Source organism: Rhinolophus sinicus, linkage group LG07, assembly GCF_036562045.2.
Source record: "Rhinolophus sinicus isolate RSC01 linkage group LG07, ASM3656204v1, whole genome shotgun sequence".
Classification (NCBI taxonomy): domain Eukaryota; kingdom Metazoa; phylum Chordata; class Mammalia; order Chiroptera; family Rhinolophidae; genus Rhinolophus; species Rhinolophus sinicus.
The window spans coordinates 114,662,469-114,680,195 of NC_133757.1; the positions used below are offsets into that span (position 1 = coordinate 114,662,469).

General features: G+C 38.1%; 1 pseudogene; it reads right to left on the minus strand.

Annotated features, from left to right (window-relative positions):
* Positions 1-10,330: 10,330 nt before the first annotated feature.
* LOC109459733 (ubiquitin-like modifier-activating enzyme 1) lies at positions 10,331-12,960 on the minus strand (annotated as a pseudogene).
* Positions 12,961-17,727: the final 4,767 nt, after the last annotated feature.

Below are 17,727 nucleotides of genomic sequence, written 5' to 3' on the forward strand. Positions count from 1 at the left end.
CCTCTCTCCTCCTGCATTTTTATCATCGCTGGCAAAGAAGCAGCTATGTGCAATTTTCAATATTCTAGATGTTTGAGTTTATTAAGTTCATTTCCCGTTTTCCATATTTACCGCAGGACACAGGTTGCCAACATTTCCACCACTGCATAATAAGAGTCTCGTTTCTTCCAGCATCCAATAATATTTCCTTCATTTTCCTTTAAACCCTCACCAACAAGCTCCTCAGTGGCCTTTGGCCACTTGCCGTAGGCTTTTCTGGCTTCCTCCTGCTGCCCAGCCTAAAACCAATAAATAACATATGTTGTTTTTTCTTACGGAGGCACCCTGGATCTTCCAGATAACAAACTCTGTATCAGTTATCTACGGCTATATACCAAACTATCCCAACAGTGGTGTCCTAAAAAGATAATGATCTGTTATTTTGCTCACAAATCTGCAATTTAGGCAGGGTTTAGCTAGAAGGTTGTCTTTACTCTGGAATAGGGGTGTCAAGATTAGAGGCCGTGCTTTAAAACTTCAAGAATGTCCAAAGAAAAAATATGAAAGAAAAAGCTGTTTACTTCAGGGCAATGACACGGCACTTTTTGAACAACACAATATAGTGGTTGGTATATTATTAGAACTTTGAGATGAAAAATGATTCACTCAAGAAATAAACCTGTTTGAAAAATTTATAAACCTTGGACAACTTCAATTTAACACATCAAAAAGTATTAAAATCATTTATTTAAAACTGAAATGAGGAGATATGATTTTTTTGATAGATAGGGAATTATATTCATGACAAGAAACACATTAGGGGATAAATTCCAACTTCTTTTGGAACAGAATAAACCATACATTTTCCTCTGCTATTCCCTCTAATAATTACCTTCCTATTTGCATCATCCAATATCCTCACACAGCACCTTCATTTTCCCTCTATTTCCCCTTTCTACCAATTCCCATGAAATCCTTTTTATTTGTGACTTTGTTGGATGACTTTTGAACTAAGTCATCTTTGCTTATTGTTGGTTATATCTCTTTTGGTTTTCCTTAGGACTTTATGTTTCTCTTTCATGAGCAATGTCCTTTTATTTGTTTTGATTATTGTTCGTTAACAATAATCTCACATCTACAGAACTAGTTAAGTTACATGTCTTCCTGAACATGTGAGAGTCACCTAGACTTCCAGAGTCTGAAATAAATTTAGAAGTGTTCAACAACCACAGCATTCCCTTTAGTGATTGAGAGTAGTTATATTCAAATCTAATTTTTTCCTTTGGAGGTAACCAAAAAAGTCCGAGAGTTATTAGTTGTACAACTGAGACAGGTTAATTAGTACGACATCAGGCAATTAGAGACTCTTCAGTAGACTGAGCAAAAACAGAACAAAAACAGAACACAGGGCAACTGTACCAGGACAACCGTACCAGGACAAACATGTCATCAATCATACTCTGGGGCAAATGGGTTTGTTTAAAAGGTTTCCCCCACAGCTGAGCCGTAGAGTGAGTCTGGGAAATATTGTATCCATAGGCACCCACATCCCTACATCCCCCTCCCAGATAGAAATAAAGGTATATAAACACAAGCTTTTGCCTTAGCTAGTGGGCATCCCAGTTTCGGGTACCCCCTCCCGTTAGGGAGCTGTAACTCTTTGCCTACTATAATAAACAATCTTCCTGTGCAACTCTGCCTCTCCCTGGTCTGTGTATCCATTCTTCGGCTCCACGAGACTATGAACCCCGACATTCACTAAGCAACATCCTACATCACAACCAAATGAACACACCGTGAAGTTCCCACCCTACTCTAAAAGAAAACTTCCTCACACTAATTTCATTTCTGGTTTGCCATTGTTGCATGAAGACTTGACTTTATGGGTTTAAGCTGAGATTTACAAGTAGGAGACATATTTTGGTAAGAATGTATCAGAGGAAAGGCTCAAACGGCATAGTTTAAAAATATGTTTCAGTGAAAACCTTTAAAGGATCAGAGAAAGGAAGGGAATGGAAAGGGAGGGCAGAAAGAGTTTTATTTCCATTCAAAATGAGAGAAAGAGAGAGACAGAGAAAGAAGGAAAGAGACTGTAGATTTGATTATTTAGAAGAGTCAATGTCTACCAAAATGAGAAATTTTATCTTAGTTTATACAGTTACACATACTTTCCAGAAATAGATAGCATTTTATGATTAAAAGGACCCTGCAAATTGTTTTCTCTTCTGTAAAATGATCACATAGAATTAGATTCCAATAAGTATAACTGTCATTTCCTATGGCTGCTTAGGAGTTTTGTTAAGAATTACAAACACTTCAGAAATAATTTTCGAACATTTTTATTTCTGCTGATACTGTGATTCTTAAAATAGATTAGAAAGATGAGTTAAAATATTTTTAAAGTTTACAGGAATTTTAAGTTTAATTTACTCATCACGGAGTATTGAGCCAGCTTCCAGAAAAAAAAGTAGCTTTTTCAATGACTCATTCAGAATGGATTACTTAAGAAACCTTTGATATTTCAGAATTTTCCTTAATATTTAGATGTTATAATCCTGAACTTAGCAGACTTTTTCCTGGGGCTAGAGCAAATACAGTGTTGGCCTGTATCAACAATGATTTTGACTCCACATGAAAATTGCTAGAAAAGTCTGTGATATAATGTCTTTAAATTATGGCAAAAACAGACTACAGCATTATAAACATTTTTTTTTAAATCAATATTTTTGTAATGTCTCAGGCTTTCATTAACAAAAGACTTTTTACAACTTGTGGGCTTTCTTTTCTCACATATGTGATCCCCATAAATACATGAAAATTTCTTATTGGCATAGAAACAAAACAAAAAGGAAACCTTGATTCTTTTCAAAGAAGGGCCTGTGAAATGTTTGTTGCCTATTATGTTGCTAAGAATTCATTTATGAATTATGTGAATTCTTTAGCATGCATTGGATTATTTAACTGTTCATTTCTATTTACTTTTAATTACCACTTTGTAAATACATGAGAAAATGCAAATTTAATAAAAGGTTTAGTACAGCCATCAATAATCAGAGCAACAATGAAGATAGTTCTTTCCTTTCACACATCTGCAAGTCATTACCTAAGTACGCCAGAATTTATGAAATTACATCTATCTAGCCACATGGGCAATATTTATCTAAAGCATTCACTTCCACCATTTATACATTACTTAACATGTATATATAATGTCTAGTGGTATGGTGGTGAACATTATGAATGCCCTTTAACAAGCTCAGAAGGGAGAACACCCACGCGTCAGTCACTTAATGAAATGAAGGATGACGTGGGATGACTAATCTTGGTGTTCCCAGCCCCACCCTCTGTGCTCCAAAGTGGTGCAATTACTTACATGCCTGTATATGTGGGTTCTGAGATATTTCCAGCTGGGATTGGTCTCTGCACATGAAGGACCAACAGCTCAAACAAAATACCTCAAAATATAGTAATACTGAAAAATGTACTGTCAAGCCTAGAAGTTAAACAGAAAATCTAGAACTCATTGGAGACTATTTTGATTCCTAACCAGTTTTCTTTTTTTGACCAACTGCCTTCCCCTTTTGGTATTTTTTTCCTTTGGCTCTCATATCTGGTTTTAATTTTGTCTACTCCAGACTAATTACATGTTATCTGTCTCTAAAATGCTTAGATATTTCCAGATTCTGTCTCTACCTTTCTTATTCATTGACATATGAGAACTCAGCTTTATCCATGGATTTTCCTATTTGTGCTTTGGTGTTCCTGGTCTGGATTCCTTCCTCCATATATTATGCATCCCCCATATGCCAGCCTGTTGCACAACCTTAGTGGTGAGAAAGAGATTTGCTCTGGTTTGGGATAAAATATATCTTTCTCAATTTTGTTTGAAAGTCAATATTTCATTGTTATAAGCTCAATTCTTACAGGAAAGGAATTTCACTTATTTTTAAACAAATTTTTGAGTTTCTCAGAAGTTACTCATTTTTGCTTAGGTAGATCACGTAGATAACGTAGATTACGTTATTAACACGGGCTGCACAATATAATCATGTGATGCCAGTGTCCTACTCAAGATTAATTAAATAAATTCTCTGTTGGTAAACCCTGGACATTACTATTTTATATATATATATATATATATCTTAGATGATTCTGACACAAAGCATGTACGTATTGAGAAACCTTGTTCTAGATTAATGTGCCTCAAACGTACATGTGCATAAAAATCACCTGTGGAGTTGATCAGATGTAGGTTCTCATTCAGTAAATCTGAGAGCCTCCATTTCTAACAAGTTTCTTTGTGATTTCAATATTGCTGGTTCATAAACCACATTGAGTAGCAAAGGTCCAAATGAAAGTAGTTAACTACCTAATTATGTGACTATAATTAACATAATGAAGAATTTATGGAAGACATAGTGCTTAAATAAATGCCAGGTGCGTTCTTTGGGCTGTAATAAATATTGTAGGAGACTTTTAGCCTAATGGCCACCTGACAATGTCGTTACTCTTGATGTTGTCCTTGGTACTTTGTTTTAAATTCTCCTGTTGAATAATTATCATCACTTACTTTCCGAAGCGTGCAAGATTACACAAGATTTCTAAAATAGAAAATTCAATGTGTTTTGATTAATCACTAAATAGGAAGACATTAGTTTGTGTGAGTGTATGTGTGTAATGGACCTAGGTAGGACTTTCTGTCTTGTTTGAACTGTCTCCATTTAAGTGGCACCTTCGTATCTCAGCACTGAGATGTCATTACTGTTCTGTGGCTATGCAGGTAAAGAGGAGACTCATGCACTCATTCTGTGATGGGCCGCAGTCTTACCATTGCCTCACATCTTTGTTTATTATTTCAAGTATTTGAGAGCTCCAAGATATCAATGGATATAGAACATCTTGGAAAAATCTGTGATTGTATGAGTGGGTAGTGATAAAAATATGAAACCATGGTGAAAGGTATAATTTTAGAAAAATTAGAATGACTACACTAGGTCTTAAACTTTAAATCTAGAGCTACTTTGTCAAAGGGAAAGAACATACAGGTTTGTTAATCAACCTTAAGACTTATAATCCATTGAATATTCAAAATTGAGACTCCTGACCACCCTCATTCAATCGCGTCCTTTTTTCCTTCCATCAGGTAGTATCCTCTGCCTGTCTGATCATTGCTAATTATTTTATTCCATTATTAAAGCCTTACTTCTCTGTATTCCCTCCCCCTTAGTGGCATGCGAATCATCTCTGCCTTCCATTCTACTTGAGTGAAAATGGCTAACCTTTATAGACTATATATTCTGTGCCATGTAATGTCTTTAGTCCTTTATATGTGATAATCCATTTAATCTTACAGAACTCTTGAGAGACAGGGTATTTTTTTTTCTTCTTCTTCTATTCTACTGAAGAGGAAACTGAGACACTCAGTAGTTAAGTAACTCCCAAGGTAATATTGCTTGGAAGGGACAAACTCAGATTCAAACCCAGGAGGTCACTTCACCTGTACCATCTTTTGCAAATTGTTAACGAGATAATTGTAGTCATTCCTGAAAGCATTGTCCTGAGGACTGCCTCATACCCCTGCAGCTCCCTTGGTAGACCTTCCCTTATTTTCTCTGTCCCAAGGCAGTTAAAATGAGAGGGTACCAATTTGTTTAACAATAGCTAAAATTATACATAATATTTACTAGATGTTGAGTTCCAGTCAGAACACTTTATCTGTATTAACTCAGTCTTCACGACAGGCCCTTGGAGTTAAGCATTCATTTTCTCTGCATTGTAGGTGAGGAAACTGAGGCACTGAGAGTCAGAAGAGCTTCCCCCCCCCCATTCCCACCCCATGCTCACACAGCCAGCAGAGTGGTTCATAACACTGGCTGTCACGCTGCAGAGCTGTGCTGCTCTCAGCCACCTGGCGCTGCTTGCCTGGGGATAATGAGGATATATTTACCCTCTTGTCTTGTGGGTCAACCTGACTAACTCTTTTCAAAGAGAAAATACACAAGCTCCCACAATGCTGCTTAGTGATTCATGAATGTGCAATTTCATCTCAGAATTTAGACATATTTCCCACAAGTAGGCCCTAAGGAATTATAAGATGCCTGTTTGCATGCTACATAGCTTCTTTAAAATTCTGGCCACCTCTTGAGTTAGGAAATATGGATTTAAGGTAAATAAATTTTCTGCAATCGTTGTCAGTCAACCTTGGGACTGATGGTCTGAATAAATATGTTAAATTACCATTTTTATAAGCAATATAAAAAGTGACTGTTAACAGTTCGGAAAAGTCAAACAGTCACTGCACATAAGGGTTTGCTTCGGGATTCACACCAGTTCAGTGCACCCCACACATCCAGCAAAGCCACACCACCAAGGGCATACCCAACTTTGTGTGCTGAAAGATTGCTCTGTTAGAGTGTGTGTGTCTGGCTTTGCTTTACACTTTTACAAAGGTCATTTTAACTGAGACAGAGGCAATTAACTAAAGATATTCTATTTAATGTCATTTTTTTTTACCCTTATAAAGGTATACATTATACCAGTGTATAGCCATGCTCCTAGGTGCAAGATAGTGAGTTAAAAATGTTTTCTGCATCATGTTTTATTATTATTATTATTATTTCAAAAGAAAATCAGGTGTTATTTTTCCAAAAACAAGAATAGGATCAATTTAAAGAGAGAAGTCTGAGATTTACTATAAAAGCAGTTAATTGAAATTATATTTAGAAGAATATGAGATACTTCCCCCCCAAAAAAAAGACTTACATAATGTTTTATTTAACTAATGAACTAGAACTACTTTTCTTCAAGATATTAGAATCTACATTTGAAAAACAAGTGTGAAAAAATAGGAAGGAAGGAAGGAAGGAAGGAAGGAAGGAAGGAAGGAAGGAAACAAAGAAGGAAAGAAACAAGGAAGGAAGGAAACAAGGAAGGAAGGAAACAAGGAAGGAAGGAAAGAAGGAAGGAAGGAAGGAAGGAAGGAAGGAAGGAAGGAAGGAAGGAAGGAAGGAAGGAAGGAGAAACGAACTTTGTAAGTTCTAGTTTGAGTGACTGGGAGAATGGAACTGCCTCCAATTAGAAAGTCAACAAGAAGGGGTGGATATTTAGGAAGAAGAGAATTAACTCAGTTTGGGACACTTTAGAAAAAAAAAAAAAAAGAAAGTCTTGCTAAGCTCTCATAACATATAAGCTCCATAGTCACCAATATATTCTGTGTTGCAGTGATTAAAATCCATGTTAGAGATTCATAGGTTTACATTTAGTCAAGTGACTTCATTCATCTAAACCACATCTATCATCTATAAATGCAATAATAACAGCATCTCTCCCTTATGGCTGCTAAATGTGTTACAAATAATATATGGAAAGCACTTAGCCTATATAGCAAGAGCCCCCCCAAATGTTAAATGCTATTTTTAAAAAGTTAAGAGAAATATCAGGAACTTTAAAATCATGACCTCTAATCTGTGGTTTGGAAAGAAATAACCAGGAGCCTTGGTTGTCAGTATTTACTATGGCTTTTGTTGGTATTATAATTGATGAATTAATTATCATTAAGAATAGCTTTAAATACTTTAAAATTGTCGTATGCTATTTACATGATTGCCTAGGTATTCTTTTTCATTAGGACCATTTTGAAAAGAACCTACAGATGGAATCAGACTATCATTCATTTAAATGTCATGTTCCCACTAAACTTGATTTTTGTTATCTTAATTGGTTCTTTATATAGACAGTCTAGAGGAGGCAAAAACTGATCTTGAGGGATCTAACAAAATTAATTTTATATTGGACTTGAGTTACAATGAGGTATTCTGATACCATCATAACTTTATTTTTAGTATGAAGTAATACACAACAGTTCTTGGAGTTTTTCAGCATGATGATCTGACTTTCACTGTAATAATTTGCACACTGTACTTATTGTGTAGGGCCAAACTAAATAGAAACTGATGTTGTGGTTTCAAACACAGGTCACACCAGGTTTTCCCATACCACCTCTCAGTGTTGCCTACGTTTACTCTAAAGGAACCAGGTCCTTAGAACTGTTTCTTATTGATGTCCTGTGTGAAATACTAGAAATATACACTAACTGAAACTATGAATGGTATGAATTTAAATCAGAATCACATACCATGTATTTATTCACAGGAGTTTGATGAAGATAATATAATTTTCATTCGACAAATATTAATGCTTACCATATGAAAATCACTTTCTTATAAAATTTCAAAGCACATAACACATGTTCAAGTTACTCTTTATAATCCTCTAGCATGCAAAGATTATTACTCTCATTTTATACAATATTAGATTCTAGAAAATAAGGTATTAAAACACTCAGTGGTTGAGGAAGCAAATAAATGAAATCAGGACAGCGGTCAAATGGAGAAAAATAATGAGATTCTAATTATCCAGCCCAGTATGTCAAATGAATAAAGCATGATAGCGCGGACAGTTGGCTCCGTTGGTTAGACTGCAGTGCTCATTAACACAAGGTCGCTGGTTCAATTCCCACATGGGTCAGTGAGCTGCACCCTCCACAACTAGATTGAAAACAACGACTTGACTTGGAGCTGATGGGTACTGGAAAAACACACTGTTTCCAATAGTCCCCAATAAAAACAAACAAATAAATTTTTTTAACATAATAAAGTATGATAGATTCTTACAATAAAATCATATTTCATGTTACTAGAACAGCTTTATTAATATCAATACTTAAAATATTATTAGTTATCATAGAAGCAAAAATACCATCTTCAAGTTGCTATAGAACCAAAGAATCCAGATGACTTTTTTTCTCTGTGACTCCGCCTAAATTTGAAACATACTAACCCCACTCTTGATTCTAACAGCCATATAGGAGGTCTACTGTAATCTGGAAAAAGGTCTTATTACCGGAAATGTAACATATTTGCAAATTGTTATTTTTTCCTTTTATACTACACATCTAAATTTGCCAACTACTTCCACAGTCAGGGAAGAACCTTTACATGTTATTTTAAAAATGTGAATTTTTTGGACTGACTTTTTGACTTTGAGTCATTTCTTGTGACATTTTGATGAGATCCTTTCAGTTTAATGGATCCTTGGAGTCATGCCCAAACATATTTGGTTTTAGTAAACAATTAAGAAAATTGTATTTGAAACTTTGGGTTGGATGTGTAAAGCATGTGCAAAATCCCATTTCAATATGAACACAGTTTCTAAACAAAACCATATGTTGCTAGCAGATCTTAGCTAGTATTGAAAAATCTGCCGGCTATCTATAAACATTACTTTCCAGAAGAGAATGTTAAGTTCTTCCCTTTAAAACATCAAACAGAAAAACTATTACTTTTCATAAGTCATATTTCATCAGATCATACTAAGAACTAAATAAAGGGGGAAAAAAGTAAAGAAAAATGAACAATGAGAAGTTTTGTGTTTTTTAGCATATCTGTCTATAAGCAGAAGTTGAAGAGTAAGGAAGCTAAAGGAACTGAAGAGGAAGATGTCTAAACACCACCTGCTGTCCCTGGGCTACACCTTGGCAAAGACCTGCTTGTCCACATTACAGGCTGGGTTTCCGGAGGCTGGAGTCAGGAAGGAAGTCACCCTTCTAAGGACGTCCAGAATTGAAGAATCTTGAGACAAGTCAATGAGGGAAAACTCTATTATGAAATGCTGGGCAGACCAAGAAGACAAACTCTGCCCTGGAGCTACAGGTGAAATCCAGCGAAGGTGCTGATCCAATAGGTGGAACAAAGATGGAGACACTGCAAAGTGAGAGTGGGTTGGGGACCAGAGAAGTGGGCACAGAACCATTATTACAAACAGCCTCAGGAGATCTGTGATTCTTGTCTGTTCTAATGTTTGAGTATTTTGGGCAGGAAGAAAGTGTGAGAGCTGGAAGGAAGAGGAAAATACAACGGAGCAGGCCATGGTGTGGAGCCCGTGTTAGCCTTCCTAAAGACGATGACTTTCTTCTCTAAAATGAGAGAACTGAGAGGTAGAATAGATGGAAAGAAGAGAAACTCTGATAAGATGTGACTACACTTATGTCAGGTGGAAACAGTGTTGGTGGGAGCTGTGGAATATGGTAGTCATATCACTCTTAACTCACATTGAACTAAAAGCCAACTAAAAATTTTTATACTTGCATTTTGGCTATGTATTGTTGATGAATTGGATATGAATTTTGAGGGAGAAAAGGCAGGACTTCCCCTCGGTTTCCTGTCTAAACAACTTAGTGTACAGTCATGACATTGAGGTAGATGACGCCACCAGCCCTCAAATCATCAAGACCTGGAAGACCCGGAGGCCCTTTAAATGGGTCTGTGACATCTAAATAACTTTCATAATAATTCTAAAATACAATATGCCTTTTATGGATTAATAACTCTTTATTAAGAATTTCAATTCTAAACATTAGAAGGCTCTTATTCCGGTCTGCAGTGGAAATGTTAGTGTTCTCTGCCGGGCGGTTGGATGCAGCCATAAGGAAATCCAGAAGGAAGCCGCTGTCATCCTCCTTCTCAAAGTTGATGGGGTACATCTTGAACCCAGGTTGTTTCTCTGGGCTGGGCAGTATGGACTTGAGCTCCTGTAGGTGGCTGTCACCAACAGAGGCGTTTGTGTTCTGTAGCTCCTGGTGAGAGACGTGGAACTTGATGCCAGACTTGGGGGTGAACTCGGGGACCTGTACCAACTGCAAGAGTATGGTCACAGCAGTTCTGTCCCAAAAGCCCGTTGGCCTGCAGGTCTGGGCACACAGGTTGGCATCAGCCCTCACATGTCCAGACACAGGGGACTGTTGATGTCAAAGATGAGTGGGTGTGGACAGCGTTCGGGCCCAGACCAGACAAGGCTCCTGAGCTTGGTGGGAGGAAAGCTGTGCAGAGGTTGCTGCAGTACTGGGTGAACCAGTGGTGACAAGCCCAGGTCACATGGTCAGCCCAGGTCTGTCACCACTGGAGCACTAGGCTGCGCTGCACAACCACTAGGGGTTCGGTGTCTGCCAACTGCAGTGTCCATTCCATAACCTTGGAGCCTGTTACATAGGTTTCTTTGCTGTCTGCTTGCAGAGGCCTTCAAATTCACCCCGAACCCACAGCAGGGTGTGCCCAGTGGCATTGGGGAGGTTCTTCAGCATGCAGATGGAAATGGACTTCTCAGGAGGGTCCTGGCAGGAGTTATATGACTCTGTCAAGTCTGGGATAACCACTTGCACGCTGCCCTTTGCGCCCTGTGTGACCGATTCCAGCAGCAGCTTAAGGTAGTACACACAGCAGCGGTCCATATACAAGTGGGCGTCCACACAGTCCAGGGCACTGGCCACACCACCCAGGTTTTGGAAGAAGTCATTGTCAAAGGCACCATCAGTGTCAGGGCTCCTGTGGTTCTGACAGCTCATCACACGGATGTTTGGGTCTGTCGGGTGCACAGCTGCAGCAGCTGTGTCAGACTTCAGTTTCGAGACAACCCAGGGCAGGAACACTATATGTTCAGATGGGGTCTCCGTGGTGTCCATGTCTGTCACGGTGATGGCCCTCCTCTCCCTGCAGCCTAGCCCTATCACTGCAAAGTTCCTAAGCAGCTCACAGCCAACGGCCTCTGCACCCACCAAGAAGTAACTCTGTCTGCCTACCTTCTCTTGTAGGTGTGAGCCAAATACAGCCACCTGCCCACCATAACGGTTCTGGCACAGGAGGCACTTGTCCTCTGTGAGGGCCTCTTTGTCCTTGGAAAGACACTCCAGGGCATCAAAGTACAGCCACTGCATAATAGGCATACATTTCCAGAGCAGGCCTCCATTGCTTTCCGGGAGGCCAGGCCCTTAGTGAAGGCATTTACAGGTGCTAGATCTCAGCCATCACACGTTCAGCTTCCAAATGAGGCGCTCCTGAAGGTTGTCCTGCTGCACTGTCGGCAGGGCCAGAGCATTCACGGCCTGTACTAGGCTCACCAGTTCTTTTGCACCTCCTCACTGTGGGGCCGAGGGGGCCGGCTGTGATCAGCACAGAACTGGTGCAAGGCCTGGAAGCCAACGTGCAGCTGAGGGGGTGAGAAGACTTGGCAAAGTCTGTTCTCACATAGTCTTGCTCTGCCAGTGAGGCCAGCAAGGATTTGGAGCCAATCTGCTTAGGTACTTGGACCTGACTGGTGAGGCCTCCAAGGATGTGGTCAGAGAAGCTGGAGGTATCTCAGATACTGAAGGTGTAAAGGACATTATTCTGTATGGGGCAGGTGGTATTGAGTTTGTTCATGCCCTGGACTTGTGTGAAGGAGGCAAAGTCATGCAGAGCCTCATCTAGGCAGGTGACAACATCAGGGCTGTTCCCCATTGGAATCTGTGAGGATCATTTTCTCTCCAAAGTAACAGAACAACTGCCCAAACAGGCCCCACGTATCTGCCACCGCCAGCTTAATTCCATGGCTGTGACAGAACTCACCCACCTGTAGCTGGTCCTCCAGGAGCGTATTGATGAGGACCACCCCTGGAAACCACCGAGGAAGTCCTCAACGAGGGCCCCAGTATAGGGTACATAGTACATGATGAGCAGACGGGCACATAGCCCTTGATCTCAGCAACTTGGGGCTATGATGCCTCAGCCTGGTTTTTACTGATGTCTTCCTCCTGCAGGTAGAACTGAGAGAAGAGGTCAGCCCACTGGGCAGTGCCCTGGTAATGCAGGGTGATAGCTCTGACTGCACCAAGGATGATATTCTTGGCTATTTCCACACCTAGGCCCTGGAGGCCTGACACCAGCACACTGGATGTCTGGAGATGCTTCATTGCCTCATTGCTCATCACAGATAGCTGAGGGGACACTCATCTATGGCTGTTTCACTGCCATTTTTTTTGGCATTCCACTGGAATGCCAAAAGTCCTGAGGGCACTTTGAACATCACAAAACAGGCAGAGGAGCAGTTAGAACTTGGTTTTGATTCAGGCCCAGAGAGACAGTGTTTCTTGGATGGCAGCACACTAGACATCTGAAGGGTCAGAGGTGGTCCAGATGTGGTAGGTTTTTCTTTTTGTTAGTGGCAACTCTCAACAGCCAAAACAAGATGGCAGCCATGGAGCTGGAGGTCCAGACAAAATGTTTTATAACATGACTTTCTAATTCTCATTCTCTCATGAGTGTTTAGTGGAATTGTTCAGAGACTGTACCTCTTGAGATAACATCATTGTGCTATTGGGCTATCCTTCTATTGAATGATAGTATGTGTATTCTTGCATTTAAATGCTTAGTCATGATTTCTAATGCAGTGAGATAGATATAACTCTTATAAGACAAACTCTTGGGAGTCCTCCATTACTTAAAAAATTCTGTGACATGACATTCAATAATTTAAATGAAATTGAGAATCCTTGAAAGTGACAAACAAATAAAGCTCAGTTAAAGAGAAATAATGGCTAGAATAGCTCTATATCTACTAAAGAAATCAAATTCATAGTTAAAAGCCTTCCTACAAATAATATTCCAGGCCCAGATGGCTCTACTATTAAATTATTTCCAATATATAAGGAAGAAATCATACTGATTTTATACAAATTCTTTAAAAAAAATAGAGAACAAAGAACAATTCCCCATTCATTTTTATGAGGCCTGCATTACTTACCTTGATATGAAAACAAAAGACACAAAGATACTACAAAAAATAAAGGAAAGAAACTACAAAGCAATATACCTCAGAAATATAGACACAAAGATTCTTAACTTATATATATCCTAGTGAGGTTTACCCCAGGAATGAAAGAAGGGCTTAACATTTGAAAATTAATCACTCTAATTCACCATATTAAGGTTCTAAAATGAAAAAAAATCACGTGAAGGATTCAGTAGATGAAAAAAAAAAAGTCATTTGACCACCTTGAACACCTTGTCATAAAAAAAAATTTCTCAGCAAGTTGGATATTGAAGAGGATTTCCTCAATTAAATAAAGAACATCTACAAAAATCCCATGGATAGCATCAAACTTAATAGTAAAATACTGAATTCCTTCCCCCCCATGATAAGAATAAAAGTAAGGATGACCTTTATCACTACTTCTATTTGACATTATACTTGAACTTCTACCTAGTGCAATCAATAAGAAATACAAGTTGGAAAGAAAACAGAACAATTTCTATTTGCAGAAGACATAATCACCTATGTAGTATAGAACTGCTAAGTAAGTTTAGTGCCAACAGCCTTTTCCCAGAAACATTTTTTCAAAAACAATCAGTGGCAATTCTTGAATATCAAAAAAAACAACGAGATCCAATTACTGAATACTGAAGATGTCAGTAACAGTTGGGATAAATTAACACGTTTGCAAAAGCTTAAAAGGAAAAGCTGTGGCATGAGATATCTGTAAGGGACATTGAAAGCCTACAGTATATTCTTGAGAATGTAGAATGCTACGTGCACGTATGCAGCTGGGCACAAACCTGGGCAGAGTGCATGCTCAGGAAAACATAAGAAGGCCCTGAGCTCTCACCTCCAGCTAATCTGGAGACTCTCTAAAGAGGAAGTGATGGCTAAGCTGGAGTTGTAAAGTCTGGATGAGTTTTGAAGGCCTGTCCCAGGACACATACAGAGCCCCTTGGCAAAGAATGTGAGACCTATTGGTTAGAGGCAACCTCTGTCCAGTCATTGGCTGACAGCTAGAGATTTCGGTGGCCACACATGATAAAGTGACTTTACAGAATTACTTCAGAGATGTCACTAAACGAACAACACAACACAACAACAAACAGCCAAAACAACCCTGATGAAGGAGAAACATCTGATTTCCCATGTTGCCACATTACAGTATTTAAAATGTCCAGTTTTCAACAACAAAAATATATGTGAGATATGCAAAGAAATAAATTATGGCTCAAATAGAGGAAAAAAGCAGTCAATAGAAACTGTCTCTAAGAAAACCCAATGTTGGGTTTACTAGACAAGGGCATTAAAACACTTATTTTTAAATATGTTCAAAGAACTAAAGAACCATATCTAAAAAATACAGGAGAGTGTTAGGATGATGCCTTACCCCTAAAAAAGACTATTAATAAAGAGATAAAAATTATAAAATAGCGCCAATATAGATATTCTGGAGTTTAAAAATATAACTGAAATTAAAATTTTACTAGAAGAAATCAGCAGATTTTAGCAAATGAAAGAAAATATCAGCAAACTTGAAGATATATCGAGCTTATCTTAGTAATGAGTCTAAAGAACAGAAAACAAAGAAGAGAAATAAACAGAGACTAGAGATCTGTAAGACACACACACACATTTCTCTCTCTCTCTCTCTCTCTCTCTCTCTCTCTCTCTCTCTCTCTCTCTCTGTCTCTCTGTCTCTCTCATGCAAGTAGCCAATACACATATGAAAAGATGCTCAACATAATGAGTCACTAAGGAAACACAAATCTAGACCACAATGAGCTACTTCACACTCACTAGGATGAATATAACAAGAAGGACAGACAATAACAAGTGTTGACAAGGACAGGAAAAATTGGAACCCTCATTCATCGCTAGTGGGAACATAAATGGTGCAGCCATTAGGCAAAACTAGTTGGACAGTTCTTCAAGAAGTTAGCGTGACCATATGACCTAGCAATTCCACTCTTAAATATAACCCAAGATAATTGAAAACAAAGGTGCACAGAAGAACATGTATGCAAATGTTCATGACTGCATTATTCATAATGGCTAAAAAGCTGAAACAATCCAAATGTCTATCAAGTGATGAGTGACTTAACATACGGTATATCCATACAATGGCATATTATTCAGCCACATAGATTAATCTTTTTAACAGGTTAGCTGGATCACTTGGATAGCCATATGCAAATAAAGATAAATAAATAAAATTGAACAATAATCCTTATCTCACAGCATATGCAAAGATTATACAAAAAGTAACTCAAAGTGGATACTGAATATATGTGTGTAATCTAAAATTATAAAGCTTTTGGAAGAAAATATAGAAGGAAAAATCTTTGTGACAGATAAGACATAAAAAGCAGGAAAAATAAAAGTTGATATTTTAGACTCAAACATTAAAATCGTTTGCTCTTCAAAAGCCACAGTTAATAAATTGCAAAAGGAAACAACAGTTTGGGAGAAAATTTTGTAAAACATATTTCTTATAAAGGACTTTTATATTTACCAAAGTACTCTTATAACTCAAATATCTCTTAGGTAATGAAGTCTTGTTTCTGATCTTTGTGTGCTGAAGAACCAGGCTTGTAGGAGGAAAGCACTAAAAATTCTGGGGCTTGGCCACATTTCAAAGTATTTCCTGTTGTAATAATGTTCACTCTGTTTCCTGTCCCTGAAATCCAAATTTACCACAGTGTTTCAGTTCTCCCCAAGGAAGGACATATTGGATCCATGAATCTGAATTGTATTCTGTAAGGAAGGAGCCACTAACACTATATTCATCTTAAAAAGATGATACAACTTGGTTGAGGCAGGACAATCAGAATTATGCCTTTTGTCCTATCTTTATTATTAATAACGCCCCTTTTATTTTAGAATTTACCAGTTTAATAGATAGTTATTGGGTCATGCTAAACATAAGCCACATTCAAACCCGCAGATAAACAGTGATCCTTGAAAGAATCCTTCAGGTAGACAGGATGGGGGAAGGAGGGAAGAAATTAGATAGTGTTACTTTCTTCTTTGTTAATAGCACCCACATCAAACAGCTTATTATTATTATTATTAGACACTGTTCTAGAACTGCTAAAGTGTTTCAAATGTCTAGGAACAGTGGAAGTGCTTAGAGAGACTGTGTCCAAATTACCAATCCAAAAGCCATTCTCTTCTACCTTTCTGACCTTCAATATTTTAATTTTTAAAATAGGGATGGGACCATCTTTCTTCCATATATCACAAGGATGTCATAAAGATCGTATATGATAATGTATGTGAGTGCAATTTGTAAATTCCAATGTGAAATATAGAATTGTTTTGAAAAAAGTTTTATTTTTCTTCTAAAATCTCAACCTCCATGTAAGTTTTCTTGAAGACTATTTAGTGGACATTTGTTGATTATCTTCTTTATTCACATTGTTGTTCTAGTCTTTACTGAAGGTAAACCTAGAAATCAGGGTTTGCATCAAGTGACTGAACTGATTTGGGCATACCATCCAGGCTCACTCTATCATCTTTCTCTTGAGAATTTGAATTCACATGAAGTATTTTTCAGACACTGTCCCTGGAATCATAGGATTATATAAAGTTGTGGTCAGAGTTGGCTCGATGTTTACCCAAATCCTTGGTGAACTGAAAGAACCTTGAGGGTGAACATTTTCTAGAGATTCAAGGGAGAGGAACACAGAGCCTGGCTGCCTGAGGCTCCAGCCTGGAAGAGAAGACAGAGCTGCTGCCTTTAAATCTGTGCCTTCTGGCTCTGTAATCTATGCTACTCTCTCTTTAAAAAAAAACAAAAAAACAAAACAAAACAAAAAAACAACCAAAAAAAACACACAGCTATATTGAGATTATTTTACATGTAAAATTTACTCATTTCAAGTGTATAATTCAGTGATTTTTAGTAACTTTACGAGTGGTACAACTATCACCATAAATCATTTCTAGAACTTTCATCCCCTAATATCTCTCCTGCCCACTTACAGTTAATCCTCACTCTTACCCTCAGTGTCAGGCAATCACTAACCTACTTCTTATAAATGTGCCTATTCTGGACATTTCATAGAAATGGAATCCTACAATATGTCATCTCTTGTGTCTGGCTTCTTTCACCTAGCAGCA